Genomic DNA, 14895 nt, shown 5'->3' with positions numbered 1-14895 from the left:
CTGTTTGAGTTTCTGCCTACAGGAAGGGAGGAGCAAAATGGAGTCGTGATCAGATTTGCCTGAAGGGAGGGCGGTAAAAGGTGGGTGGTGTGCGCACCTCTGGAAGTTGGAGTAGCAGTGGTCGAGTGTTTAAGCAGCGCTAGTACTACAGTCGATGTGTTGATCGAACTTCGGTAGCGTTTTCCTCGAATTTGCTTTGTTAAAATCCCCAGCTACAATAAATGCATCCTCAGGATATGGGATTTCCAGTTTGCATAAAATCCAGTGAAGTTCTTTGAGGGCCGTCGTGGTATCGGCTTGAGGGGCAATATACATGGCTGTGACTATACACAAAGATAATTCTCTTGGGAGGCAACACGGTCAGCACTTGATTATGAGGTATTCTAGGTGAACAAAAGGACTTGAGTTCCTGTATGTTAACACAATCACACCATGAGTAGTTAATCATGAAACGAACACCCCGCCTTTCTTCTTCCTGGAGATATATTAATTCCTGTCTGCGCGATGAACAGAGAACCCAACTGGCTGTATTGACTCAGACAGTATATCCCGAGAGAGCCATGTTTCAGTGAAACATACCTGATATCTCTCTGGAAGGAAATCCTTGCCCTGAGCTCGTCAACTTTATTATCCAGAGACTGAACATTAGAGAGTAATATACTCGGAAGCAGTGGGTGGTGTGCGCACCTCCTGAGTCAGACTAGAAGTCTACTCCGAATCCCTCTTCTCCTCCGGATGCGTTTAGATCAGCCTCTGGAATCAGTTCAATAGCCCTGGGGGGTACGAACAAAGGATCCGATTCGGGAAAGTCGTATTCCTGGTCGTAACGCTGGTAATGCTGGTGAGTTACCGGTGGTCTGATATCCAAAAGTTCTTTCTGGCTGTATGTAATAACACAAAAGAAAATCTGGGCTAACAATGTAAGAAATAACAACAAAAAAAACAAATACTGCAAAGTTGGGTTGGCACCCCCCTTTGGGTTGTGCCGTGGCGGAGATCTTTGTGGGCTATAGTCGGCCTTGTCTCAGGATAGTAAGTTGGTGGTTGAAGATATCCCTCTAGTGGTGTGGGGGTTGTGCTTTGGCAAACTGGGTGGGGTTATATCTTTCCTGTTTGGCCCTGTCCAGGGGTGTCATCGGATGGGACCACAGTGTCTCCTGTCCCTTCCTGTCTCAGCCTCCAGTATTTATGCTGCAGTAGTTTATGTGTCGGGGGGCTAGGGTCAGTTTGTTATATCTGGAGTACTTGTCCTATCCAGAGTCCTGTGTGAATTTAAGTATGCTCTCTCTAATTCTCTCTTTTTCTCTTTCTTTCTTTCTCTCTCTCTCACGGAGGACCTGAGCCCTAGGACCATGCCTCAGGACTACCTGACATGATGACTCCTTGCTGTCCCCAGTCCACCTGGCCGTGCTGCTGCTCCAGTTTCAACTGTTCTGCCTGTGATTATTATTATTTGACCATGCTGGTCATTTATGAACATTTGAACATCTTGGCCATGTTCTGTTATAGTCTCCACCCGGCACAGCCAGAAGAGGACTGGCCATTCCACATAGCCTGGTTCCTCTCTAGGTTTCTTCCTAGGTTTTGGCCTTTCTAGGTTTTTTTTCCTAGCCACCGTGCTTCTACACCTGCATTGCTTGCTGTTTGGGGTTTTAGGCTGGGTTTCTGTTTAAAAAAAAAAGTTTACCCCTTTTTCTCCCCAATTTCGTATTATCCAATTGTTGTAGTAGCTACTATCTTATCTCATCGCTACAACTCCCGTACAGGCTCGGGAGAGACGAAGGTTGAAAGTCATGCGTCCTCCGATACACAACCCAACCAGACGCACTGCTTCTTAACACAGCGCGCATCCAACCCGGAAGCCAGCCGCACCAATGTGTCAGAGGCTACACCGTGCACCTGGCAACCTTGGTTAGCGTGCACTGCGCCCGGCCCGCCACAGGAGTCGCTGGTGCGCGATGAGACAAGGACATCCCTACCAAGCAAACCCTCCCTAACCCGGACAACGCTAGGCCAATTGTGCGTCGCCCCACGGACCTCCCGGTCGAGGCCAGTTACGACAGAGCCTGGAAGCACTAATGTATTGTCTTAAAGTAAGAGGACAATTGGATCTGGTTAGGATCAAAACGGCAACCCTGTGCTCTTCAGGCGAGCACACTAATCGCAGTCTGCATTGAGTCAAGTTTTTTTGGAAGTGGACAGTGGGAGAATCTAATTTCCTTGATTCCCCGTGTCCTCACTCATCTCCTTTTTCTCAAACCCCATTGGATGAGAAGGTCAGGTTCAAGGAAATGCAATTGTTATTATCCAATAGTATTGCTACACTATTTCCACTTCCTCCTCCGGGAAGCTCATCTCTGCTCTTCAACTTGCAAGTACCTCTGCATCTTAGCTGTGTGTGCCTGTGTGGATCCCACAATGGACACCAGTGTGCCAATCAGGGTAGTTGACTCTGCCTAGGATCAAACCAGCAACTCTGTGCTCCAAAGGCAGGTGCACAAGCTGTAGTGTCAGTATCGTTACTTGGAAGTGGTGGTATATGCATAACAAAGGCAGGATTGCTGCATAATATATAACAAATAAATAAAGCCGTTAAATTGGTAGCCAACTACTAACAAAATGGCAGTGCTTTTCTTAGTTCTGATGATAACTTAGCAGCTGTTCCACTGGCCTGTGCTTCCTTACAGTGTCACAAATATTGCCCAGATGCAGCCTGTGGTTACTCTAAAATTGCGCAACCGTGTAAACATTGATCATTTGTCTGTGCGCTTATGATTCCCGTCTGAACACATGGCTCCTTGGTTGACCCTAAAAACTGTCCGTCAATATGACAGCAACCGTAGGCCTGCTGCAGAAACAAGTGTACTCATCTGTAGAAACCTGATTACAATAAGATGTTCAGGGAATTGTTTTATCTGACTCTAAAGTACTATTTCATTCATACGGTATACGCTCCAGGCCCTGGATGTTGGAATACTGTCACTCCAGGTAACTTTCTTTACTGCAGCAATACTCATTTGGCATTTTACTTTTCTTCTCTCCACATTTATGAATTCTCAAGGCAAACTTACACTGGGCTACGAGTTGATTCGAAGATATGGGTTCAATGAAAAACAGACTGAACAGATAGAAATTCCAGATAGACATTTGTGTTTTTACCCTTTTAAACGCAAACACTTCTTGTGTTGACTTAATCGTACACAGTACACAGTCCATGGTACCAGAATGAGTCGGTCCCCTACAGTCAGGATTCACAGGTCACTTGCAAACATGCCTAATGTAGTCTATGATCTTGTGGGCCATAGTGCACTCAAGCAAACATCTCTTTAAAATCCAACATTGTCATTAAAACATCGTATTCACGTAGTGCACGCCTCCACACACATTGCACACATTCCATCTATTGTACTCTTGCTTTCTACATGCTAAATAATTCTGCGCACACTTCACGCTGACTGTTTACAGTTGACACTCCTCATGTAGTGCCCACATGCACTCTTGATTGTACATTCCTCACAACGAATTGCCCATGACCAACTACTGATAGTGTGGTCTTGATAACATACAGTATATTTACAGGCTATTACATACTTTGCTCATATGGTACACATTTGTTGTTCATGTAGAGTACACATGGTTGTTAAACCGTACAGTTCATCACACTATCAAACATATTTAGTATACAGCCATTGTATCATTTCTCAAATGAAGTCTGAAATGGTGCAAAAAAATCTGAAACATTTTCAACATTGTGGAAGTTAATCCTCAAAAGCATGACATAAATCAACATATGAATTGCGCTTGCTCCGAATGATAGTCATATTATTTATTACAACAAAAAGTTCAAGTGTAAAAGTTGCATAGAGTAAAAATGTTCACATGAAATCCCCAAATAATTGTTTGGAAACCTGTATATGCAACTTTCTAGTCAATCCATTCGTTGAAGATCTATAGATGTCCCCGTACTGTCATGCAAATTAAAACATTCCAATGTTCATATTTTGATATTGATACACTTGTAAAAAAATATAGAAACATCCAAATCAGTAAAATCCCAACATATTTTACTGTCTGGACCAGGGTTCATTTCTAATCTCTCACATCCCCCTACAGTATATAACAGATTGTCTGGGGAAAAATCTAAACACTGAGAATTTGAATGATCGTCATTAGCAAATCATGAAATATCTACTTTGTGGATTCATTTGCATAGGTTTCAAAAGATGCATAGAAATAATATACACAAAATAAAACATATTTTCACACTAAACTACTATTCATATCCATTACGTAAACTATATGACACATAAGTAATCTTCCTACTCTGATTTTTATACTACAATTGTTTAAATCACTCAATTAGCACATTTCTATGTTTCTACTTTAATTCATTGTATGTGTCCTATCTATACATACATCATCTGAATACTATGTGGGCTGTCCAATAAAATACTTATTTGCCAGTTGTAACCTCCCCTTGATAATAAAATCAGTGGTGCAGTGCGATTCTACTACTAAACCATACAACCTCGTCCAGTGTCAAATGTTATTTTTGCCAGGTAGCATAAGCACATGATAAATCCTATGTCCGTTAACCATAAGGAGGTTCAAATAAATTTACTATGATTTGTGATGTGTGTGTGTGTGTGTGTGTGTGTGTGTGTGTGTGTGTGTGTGTGTGTGTGTGTGTGTGTGTGTGTGTGTGTGTGTGTGTGTGTGTGTGTGTGTGTGTGTGTGTGTGTGTGTGTGTGTGTGTGTGTGTGTGTGTGTGTGTGTGTGTGTGTGTGTGTGCGCGCGCGCGTGAGTGAGGGTGACTCAGGGTGTATGTACTTAGACAAACCAGCACACATGAACAGATCAGCATGCCGACCCGTGTCGAATGTATTGCAGATGTGACAGACACAGCTGTGTGTAGAGCCGTCTCAGAGAAGACAGTGTACCATCACAACACAGAACACACACATCTCACACCCTCCATTTCTGTCCATGTATCCAGTCAGTTAGTTATAGGAGGATAGAGACACACTAGTGCACAGTAGTCCATTTCAACTTCTCCTCTGATTGGTGTATCCAAAGACGGTCTGGGGATTAGGCCCACAGAGGCCGCTGTGGTTGAGTGTCCACTCGTATCCATGACCCAACAGTACATTACCTCATGTTCAGTTGGTCAGGCATGTCCAGGCATGTGCCTAAAGTTCACCCCAACCAAAATGAGATCGTTCAACGCCCACAAAGTGCTTCAGGTTTAAATATTGGGGCAGAAAAAAATGGAAGAGGAGCCAATCCGGTTCCATTTAGGTCAGGCGGGCACCACTACGTTCAGAAATGGACATCACCATTGGTGAGGTGGGGTGGCCCGTTGGAAGGTGGTGGACTGGCTGTGACATAACTTCAATGTGATGGGTCACCTAGGGGGATTGAAGAAGGGCAGAGGTTAAAAAAGTGCTCCTTTTCATTTTCATGGGTCTAACAGGCAATGCATACTTGCACACTCATCTTCTGCACATCTATCACTTCAGTGTTTAATTGCTATATTGTAATTATTTCGCCACCATGGCCTATTTATTGCCTTTTGAGGTATTCTACTTCATTTGCACATATTGTATATAGACTTTGTTTTATTGTTGTTATTGACTGTATGTTTGTTTATCCCATGTGTATCTCTATATCTGTGTCGCACTGCTTTGCTTTATCTTGGCCAGGTCGCAGTTGTAAATGAGAACTTGTTCTCAACTAGCCTACCTGCATAAATAAAGGTGAAATTAATCAAAACAAATATGGTGCCAACTCCACCTAGCCATCTGGTATAGCTTAGCTTAGGTGGAGCATCTGTCCATATTACATCACTTACGTGGCCTACATGAAGCCAGTCCTTTCAGGTTTCCTAAGACAACTCGTCAAGGGCCTAGAGAAGGGAGGATTGGTATTGGATCGGAATGGGGGCAGGGCTAAAGTTCTACCAACCTTAGAAGTGGGTCATGTGAAGAGACTCAAACACCAGGAGGATTTGGAGATAGCAAAAAAAACTAAAATACATTACTTACTCATCCGAAGCCCTATGGTATTATTACATATAGGATTTTCTGAAGTGGTATATATCTCTATGCATGTGTCCTAACATTAAATATGTCATATACTTTATAGTACAGCTGCCATTTATGTTGAGATATATTTGACTTAATACACTTGTCCTCAGCTGGACACCCATCCTCACACACACAGACCTAGCTAGACAGGTCTGCAATATGCCTTTACCCCCCCCCCCCCATTGAAGCACACATGTCTAGTAACTACAGTCCAGACACAAGCTGCACCACCCCACCCCACCCCATCCCATCCCAACAGACACACACCCAGTTACTTCCCCCCTCCACCTCTCTCCCATCCTCATCCATTCCCAACACAGTCTCAGTCTCCATCGCCACACCACTGTCATTGTCTAAGCCCCTTAGTGTTTTCCCACGCTTTATTTGTCTATGTCCTGTTTGCGGCTGGTGGGGGGCCCTGATGAGGTCGCCATGGCAACCAACATTTGCATGCCCCTGATTGGAGTACGAAGCGAGCTAATTATTCAGTGCATACACTTTAAATAAACAATAAAGTAGGACGTATGGAAATGTGGACCCCAGTATTAGACCGTCTGTGATTAACACTAAGCTGAAACGCCAACAAAACATTTGAGGGAATACTGTTTCAGTGGGGACGACCTAATTCTCTTTACTTCGTCATCCAAATATTTAAAAAGGATTTATAATGTAACATTAATGTTGTAACATATTAATACAATAAAAACATCATTCTTATTACAAGTCCAACTTTAATTGTATTTCTTTGATTCTATCTTGTTTGCTTTCAAACAAATCAGAATGTTGATATTTTGCATTATGAAGGGATAATATGACGTGTGTGTGTGTGTGTGTGTGTGTGTGTGTGTGTGTGTGTGTGTGTGTGTGTGTGTGTGTGTGTGTGTGTGTGTGTGTGTGTGTGTGTGTGTGTGTGTGTGTGTGTGTGTGTGTGTGTGTGTGTGTGTGTGTGTGTAGTCTACTTGAAAGCCAACTTGACAGCAAGGGAAAACTCTGTTCCTCAACTTCAGTTCTACAACTCCAGTTCCTAAACTATGGATTCATGTGACGAGGAGAGGGTGAAGAACTGGCTCCACAAGAGCACCATGTTAATCTAAGGCTTCTAAGCACTCATATGGCAAACAAAGGTGGTGGTGGGGGTCCGGAGGAGGGGGGGGGTTACCATGACAATGGGCGGCATTGTTTGCCAATCCTCCCCTTCCATTAATCAGGGCGAGCCGGGTCTAATTGGCGTTTTGGTTAAGCTGGTCTTCAGACCCCTATCCCTCCACTGGCCTAAATAATGGCGTTATGCCACAAGTGCCGCCGCACCAACGAAGGACAATGCTCTGCTTGTTGGCTGCGCTGAGCAAGGCTGAACCGCCCCACCCCCGTCTCTCAAAATAAACCTCACACGGAAACACAAAGAAAGCCACTCGCTATTGAGACTTCACTGTCTCTCCTCATCGGTCTCCCCATCCTTCCTCTTTCCTTCACTCTTTCCCATCTCTCATTCACTCTGCTCTCTTACCGAGCTCCCTCCTCCTCACTTCTCTTTCTGTCTGCTCCACTTCTATCCTCCCAAGTTGGCCCCTTGAGTTTCCATGAACTTAGACAGAGTGATCAACACTACTAGAAGTGTTAATTGTCTTACCAGACGTTGGAGAACATCTTGTCAGTGTGTGTGACTTCATATTCTTGTTATGTCCGTTGGTGCATCCCTCTTCGACCGGTTTCCTCTAAACCCATATAGTAGTTTTTCTCGGGATTAAACCAATTCTGTCACCTGACAACATGAAGTACTTGCTAGTAAAAGGGGTGTGACCCTGCTTTTCCCCAAAGCTATTTTTTGTCAATAGCACATAGCACATTGATTGAAGTTCAGTTGAAATAAGAACTGTCCTTGCATCAACTGTCAGTGAATCAAATGTCCAATAACTCTGTGTACAAAATATAGTTTTATGTATATTTGTGAAATTGTGTGAGTGTATTAAGGCATGTGCTCAAGATTTTTGAGTTAATATTCTGTGTGAGGCTATTGTAGACCGTGTGTGTATTTGTGTGTGTGTTTGTCTCTAGTGTCTATGCATGTATACACTGTGGTTTGTGTTGATAAAATGAAGTGTATAGGTGTGTGTAGCTGGTTTTCTTTCACATGATTTAACCATCCTCATCTACATGCACCATGAATATTGAACGCTTGCATGCCCCATATGCAAATAGACCCACCGTGTTAAGTCATTAATATGCACTCCTAATTAAAACACCCTCAATTGATTGAATTAATGTCACCGAAATAAGTAAGGTAAAATAAATTCCTCTTCGCAAGCGGTTTCGAATTCACAAAATGGCTGAACGACGCCATTTGCAGCCTCATCGCAAAGAAGGGCACAACGATCACTGCATGAGAATGAAGAAGACCACAGCTGCCCCTCAGAATGCCAGCTTAAAAGACATTTAAAAAAAAAATCAAATGGCTTCGTGATTAACTCAGATCACATCCCCTCCTCCCATGTCCCTCGGTGCGATCTATGCAATTAACACACTGCCAGTAATTAACACTGTCTCGAGGCAGCCAATGGTGCGGGAAGGCGAGGGGGGGGGGGGGGTCCAAAGAGCGATGGGTGGAAGGCTCAGGGTTAGGAATAGGACACTAAAATAACACTACCCATGTTATTTTTACTTACTGCCATTTTGTGCCAGTCCTTGTCCTAATCTAAGATGGTGGCAGCAGGGCTGTGACTCGTTGTGCAGGAGAAGGGGGGCAAACTAGGGAGGGAGGGAGAGGAGGGAGGGAGTGAAGGATGCTGGGATTGAGAAGTGAATCTCTTTCATTTAGTCAGTGCATTACAGAATGGTTACCAGGACAGGAAGATAGGGGGATGGGAGGGATAGAGGAAGGGAGATGATTGTCAGGTCTACTGGCCAATGAGTGGGACATGCCTGCATGTCTTGCTCAGGTTCACGCACATGCACTCACACCCACAAACATCCATACACTGACACATATTGCGCATGCTTAAAGAATTACTAAACTATTAATATTTGGAGGAGATGTAAATGTCAAAATGTGCACAAAAAACTATGTAAACATTTGATATACACACTATGGATGAACAACAAGATGACCTGACTATTTTTGCTATATGCCACACACGCAATATCTACACACACACACACACACACACACACACACACACACACACACACACACACACACACACACACACACACACACACACACACACACACACACACACACACACACACACACACACACACACACACACACACACACACACACACACACACGTCCTCATGCTATGGTCTGCCCCTGAGCATGCAAATTACATTCATTATGCAAATACATGCAAATCAGAACCAACCATCTGAGAATCCAGGCTGGGAAAAAACGAGGAGAATAAAATGAATTGAATGACAGAGAGAGAGAGTGAGAAAGAAATGAGAAACGTGGGATAAAAATCCTCTTTCACTGCAGGCGGCAGTGTGGAAGGAAAAAGTACGGTGGCCCATACTAGAGCAAAAAGACTGGCGCAGATCTTTTGTCGAATCAACAAACAATCGCTGTGGCTGATTGCTATTTCCTTGTTAGAATCTCCATCTTTAACCAACAGCTGTTCAATTGGGATTACAGTACAGAACAGTGGCAAGTATTTCAAAAAGCTCACCAAACATCAAGTCTAACGAATAGGGAAACTCAATCGGCTAACAAATTCAATCCTCAATTGGCACCAATGTATACAAAAAGGGAACAGAGATGCGAGACGGCTACCAGTATTGCAAAGACTGAGTGTACTAACAGGTCAAGGTGACAGTCACTTTTTCTACAGATCATTTACACAATACCCCCATCTATGTGGACAATTTATGCTACAATACTTAGCACTGTCCAGCTACGGCTAGCACTAGAAATAATCAAACAACTGCATATCAGTTGAGTTTTATCTGCAAACCAAATACTGTGAAGCTTGATTAGCACAGCATACAGTTTATCTAAGGAGAGCAGAGGGATGTTGTGGGTTGGACTCTTGAGCAATACGCATTTGCTTGGGGCCTCTGACTCGCTGGGGCCACCTCAGTTTCGTTAAAGCTGGCCACACGTATAATGCATGGCATTGAAGTCAACAAAACGACTCATTTACAATACATCATCCTCAGATTTGACCAGAATTAAAAAGATATATTCTAACACTTTCAAACACCAGAGAAACAACTAGATGGAACTAGCCTCACCACACAAAGTAATCAGACCAGTCAAATAGAATGAACCTGAATCGACTAATCAGCTAATAAAACTAACAAAAGAATCACCGAACAAATAGACGGACTCATCCCCCCCCCAAGTGAACGGCAAATAAATCAGCAAACACTACACTTTGTACAGGAGGAAAACACACAGGGCTGGAGGAGAACAGTTAAGCTGCCACACTGCCTCTCCTTAGAGCAAAACTGTGAGATAAGTTCTTGATTTTTAGTCAAAGCATGTAAGATGGAAGCCTCTTTGTGAACAAGAGTGTGGTAGGGGAGAGACGGGGAAAGAGGAGCAGGGTAGAGAATGTTTTTAGAGAGGGGGGTGATGCATGGGTACCTGGATGGCGCCACTAATTGCCACTTGAGGTGGTACCTGCCGTCTAAGGGCCCTCGGCCCGAGCTTGAAAAGTACAGTATGCAAAATAAGCAGCCGTTCTGGAGACTCTGACATTAGTGACGCAGGTCGAAGATGCTTGGATTATATGTGTTTCTGTGGATTATATGCTTTCTGTGTGAATACCACAGACTGGGGTGTGTGTTTGCATGGAAGTTTGTCCGTATGTTCGCAGAACTCCAGCTATACATGTACTGTATATGTCTACCCGTTCTACTGGATCCACTTCTTGATAATATAATAATAATAATAATAATATATGCCATTTAGCAGACGCTTTTATCCAAAGCGACTTACAGTCATGTGTGCATACATTCTACGTATGGGTGGTCCCGGGGGATCGAACCCACTTCTTGCTTCCTAATTCTTTAAGCGGTGAGGGTGGCATACAGAGACAGAGAGAGAGAGAGGAGGAGGCAGAAAGAAAGAGGAGGAGGCAGAAAGAAAGAGGAGGAGGCAGAAAGAAAGAGGGGAGACAGAGAGAGAGAGAGAGGAGGAGGAGGCAGAAAGAAAGAGGGGAGGCAGAAAGAAAGAGGGGAGGCAGAAAGAAAGAGGGGAGGCAGAAAGAAAGAGGGGAGGCAGAAAGAAAGAGGGGAGACAGAGAGAGAGGGGGAGACAGAGAGAGAGAGAGAGGAGGAGGCAGAAAGAAAGAGGAGGAGGCAGAAAGAAAGAGGGGAGGCAGAAAGAAAGAGGGGAGGCAGAAAGAAAGAGGGGAGGCAGAAAGAAAGAGGGGAGACAGAGAGAGAGGGGGAGACAGAGAGAGAGAGAGAGGAGGAGGCAGAAAGAAAGAGGGGGAGGCAGAGAGAGAGAGAGGAGGAGGCAGAAAGAAAGAGGAGGAGGCAGAAAGAAAGAGGGGGAGGCAGAAAGAAAGAGGGGAGGCAGAAAGAAAGAGGGGAGGCAGAAAGAAAGAGGGGAGGCAGAAAGAAAGAGGGGAGACAGAGAGAGAGGGGGAGACAGAGAGAGAGAGAGAGGAGGAGGCAGAAAGAAAGAGGGGGAGGCAGAGAGAGAGAGAGGAGGAGGCAGAAAGAAAGAGGAGGAGGCAGAAAGAAAGAGGGGGAGGCAGAAAGAAAGAGGGGAGGCAGAAAGAAAGAGGGGAGGCAGAAAGAAAGAGGGGAGGCAGAAAGAAAGAGGGGAGACAGAGAGAGAGGGGGAGACAGAGAGAGAGGGGGAGACAGAGAGAGAGAGAGAGGAGGAGGCAGGAGGCAGAAAGAAAGAGGGGAGGCAGACAGAGAGAGGAGGCAGAAAGAAAGAGGGGGAGGCAGGCAGAAAGAAAGAGGGGGAGGCAGAAAGAAAGAGGAAGAGGCAGAAAGAAAGAGGAGGAGACAGAGAGAGAGAGAGAGGAGGAGGCAGAAAGAAAGAGGGGGAGGCAGAAAGAAAGAGGAGGAGGCAGAAAGAAAGAGGGGGAGGCAGAAAGAAAGAGGGGGAGACAGAGAGAGAGGGGGAGACAGAGAGAGAGAGAGAGAGGAGGCAGAAAGAAAGAGGGGGAGGCAGAAAGAAAGAGGGGGAGACAGAGAGAGAGAGAGGAGGAGGCAGAAAGAAAGAGGAGGAGGCAGAAAGAAAGAGGGGGAGGCAGAAAGAAAGAGGGGGAGACAGAGAGAGAGAGAGGAGGAGGCAGAAAGAAAGAGGAGGAGGCAGAAAGAGAGAGGAGGAGGCAGAAAGAAAGAGGAGGAGGCAGAAAGAAAGAGGGGGAGAGAGAGAGAGAGAGAGAGAGAGAGAGAGGCAGAAAGAAAGAGGGGGAGGCAGAGAGAGAGGGGGAGAGAGGAGGAGGCAGAAAGAAAGAGGGGGAGGCAGAGAGAGAGGGGGAAAGAAAGAGGGGGAGGCAGAAAGAAAGAGGAGGAGAAAGAAAGAAAGAGGGGGGGGAGACAGAGAGAGAGGGGGAGAAAGAAAGAAAGGGGGAGGCAGAAAGAGAGGGGGAGGAGGCAGAAAGAAAGAGGAGGAGGCAGAAAGAAAGAGGGGGACAGACAGAGAGAGAAAGGGGGGGAGAGAAAGAGAGGCAGAAAGAAAGAGGGGAGGCAGAAAGAAAGAGGGGAGGCAGAAAGAAAGAGAGGGGGAGACAGAGAAAGAGAGGAGAGAGAGAGAGAGAGAGAGAGAGAGAGAGAGAGAGAGAGAGAGGAGGCAGAAAGAAAGAGGGGGAGGCAGAGAGAGAGGGGGAGAGAGGAGGCAGAAAGAAAGAGGAGGAGGCAGAAAGAAAGAGGGGGAGACAGAAAGAAAGAGGGGGAGACAGAGAGAGAGAGGGAGAGAGGAGGCAGAAAGAAAGAGGGGAGGCAGAAAGAAAGAGGGAGAGACAGAGAGAGAGAGAGAGAGAGAGAGAGAGAGAGAGAGAGAGAGAGAGAGAGAGGCAGAAAGAAAGAGGGGGAGGCAGAAAGAGAGAGGAGGAGGCAGAAAGAAAGAGGGGAAGGCAGAAAGAAAGAGGGGAAGGCAGAAAGAGTAGCGAGGGAGAAAGAGTGAGAGCTAGAATCAGAGAGAGAAGAAAGAAATGTCTGTCAGGAGGCCAAGCTCTGGCTAAATGATTGTGCTGCAGGAGTGTGTGTGTGTGTGTGTGTGTGTGTGTGTGTGTGTGTGTGTGTGTGTGTGTGTGTGTGTGTGTGTGTGTGTGTGTGTGTGTGTGTGTGTGTGTGTGTGTGTGTGTGTGTGTGTGTGTGTGTGTGTGTGTGTGTGTGTGTGCGCACTGTGCATGGTTGAGAGGAGTCATTGGTGTATGGCAAAAATGCTTGTATTTAAAAAAAACTTGAATCGCTAGCTTCCTGGCTAGCTCGGCCAGTGAATGGTGAGACATTTGGACCCTCTTTTGCGTGTAGATGGAGGAGAAAAGTCTGAGGGAGGTCTTTGTGCAGGAGTGATATCACCGCAGTAGAGAAACAGCTAGGTATCTTGCACGCTTTCTCTCCGTCTCGCTCTCCTTGCTTTATTTGTCAGTGCTGACAATAATGATGCTAATCGAATTATCACCGTTACTCGTACAGCTACACCTTTCATGAAGTTGCACCATGAACTGCTTAACTATGTTTCATGCTGTATATCAAACCCTAATGGCTTGCCTCTTCTGCCAATTCGAAGCATCATTAACTTAAATCCACAAGAATACACACTAACAAAGGATATCAATGAGCCTAAAACAATCACCCCAAAACTAGTTGTGAAAGCTATCCACCTAAACACACCATGTAGAAAACAGAACATGTATCCTATGCACAGTCCCCTTATTTGGGCCATATGAAATTTTTTAAAGGGGGTGAGTCTGTTGCTATAACAGCTTACAGTAGCTTCCTCCACTGTCCGACTGCCCCATACTGGGCTTGAACCAGTGATTCTCTGCTTCGCAACACACGCGACCGCCCTCTTTGACGACATGCGAACCAATTAAGCAGTACAAAAGATCCCTCTTGGGTGGCTCCGTCAGCAACATTTCAAGCTTGCTGTGGAGTGAGTTTACGGTACTCTGATACACGTACAACCACAAAACGTACTAAACATGCTCACCTGAGCAAACCTTAGTGACAATTGAGTCTGACATTATACTGTACCTGTAAGGCTTCTGATTGGTCGGCTGGGCACAAACGCCAGAATGACTTCCTCGCGACCGTCGGCCATTTTGTTTCTTTTGGTTGGCGCAAGAGACCGGCCTCGCGGGAGCGTAATGGGATTCTTGTTACTTTCGGTTATCTAGCTTTATGAAGAATGTACACCACTCATACAGCTAGATAACCAAAGATAACAGCCAACCCCTCAGGCCCATCCCGGACCCACTCAGGGAAGAGGAGTGGCAGCTAGGCTGGGATACACACACACACACACACACCTGTAGACGAAGTACAAACAAATGATGCACTCTTATTATGGCAAAGTATTGAATGTGAAGAGTGAGTGGACAAACACACAGTAGGTTTTGTAACGGAAAGAGAAAAGCTTTCAATAGCAAAGAAAAAACAAATATCACAGAATTCTATCATCTTAAACAATGTTAGCAAATACAGTGCTTAAAAACCTTTACGATCAGTAGTCTACAGATGACCAGTCTGCCTCAATATATGCAGGACAGGCATTTCTTCCTATTAACTTGTGAATTAATTGACCAATCGTGTTGTTAATAGTGAGACTAATCACGTTACCAAGTGTGGGAATTATATTTCAATCAACTATTGTCAAAGGGGACAACAAGTTTACTCT

At 45.0% G+C, this 14895-nt stretch overlaps 1 long non-coding RNA gene across 1 annotated transcript; it reads right to left on the bottom strand.

Moving 5' to 3' along the window:
* Positions 1–4707: 4707 nt before the first annotated feature.
* On the bottom strand, positions 4708–14371 carry LOC124042793. Its single transcript, XR_006840201.1, has 2 exons — positions 14253–14371; positions 4708–5408 (listed from the first exon to the last, which is right to left on the bottom strand). It is a non-coding gene; the product is annotated as an uncharacterized LOC124042793 (long non-coding RNA).
* Between the last annotated feature and the right edge of the window lie 524 nt (positions 14372–14895).

Source organism: Oncorhynchus gorbuscha, linkage group LG09 (genome assembly GCF_021184085.1).
Source record: "Oncorhynchus gorbuscha isolate QuinsamMale2020 ecotype Even-year linkage group LG09, OgorEven_v1.0, whole genome shotgun sequence".
Taxonomy (NCBI): Eukaryota; Metazoa; Chordata; class Actinopteri; order Salmoniformes; family Salmonidae; genus Oncorhynchus; species Oncorhynchus gorbuscha.
Note: the sequence above shows the minus strand (reverse complement) of the source record. Positions and strands in the feature narration are given on the sequence as shown.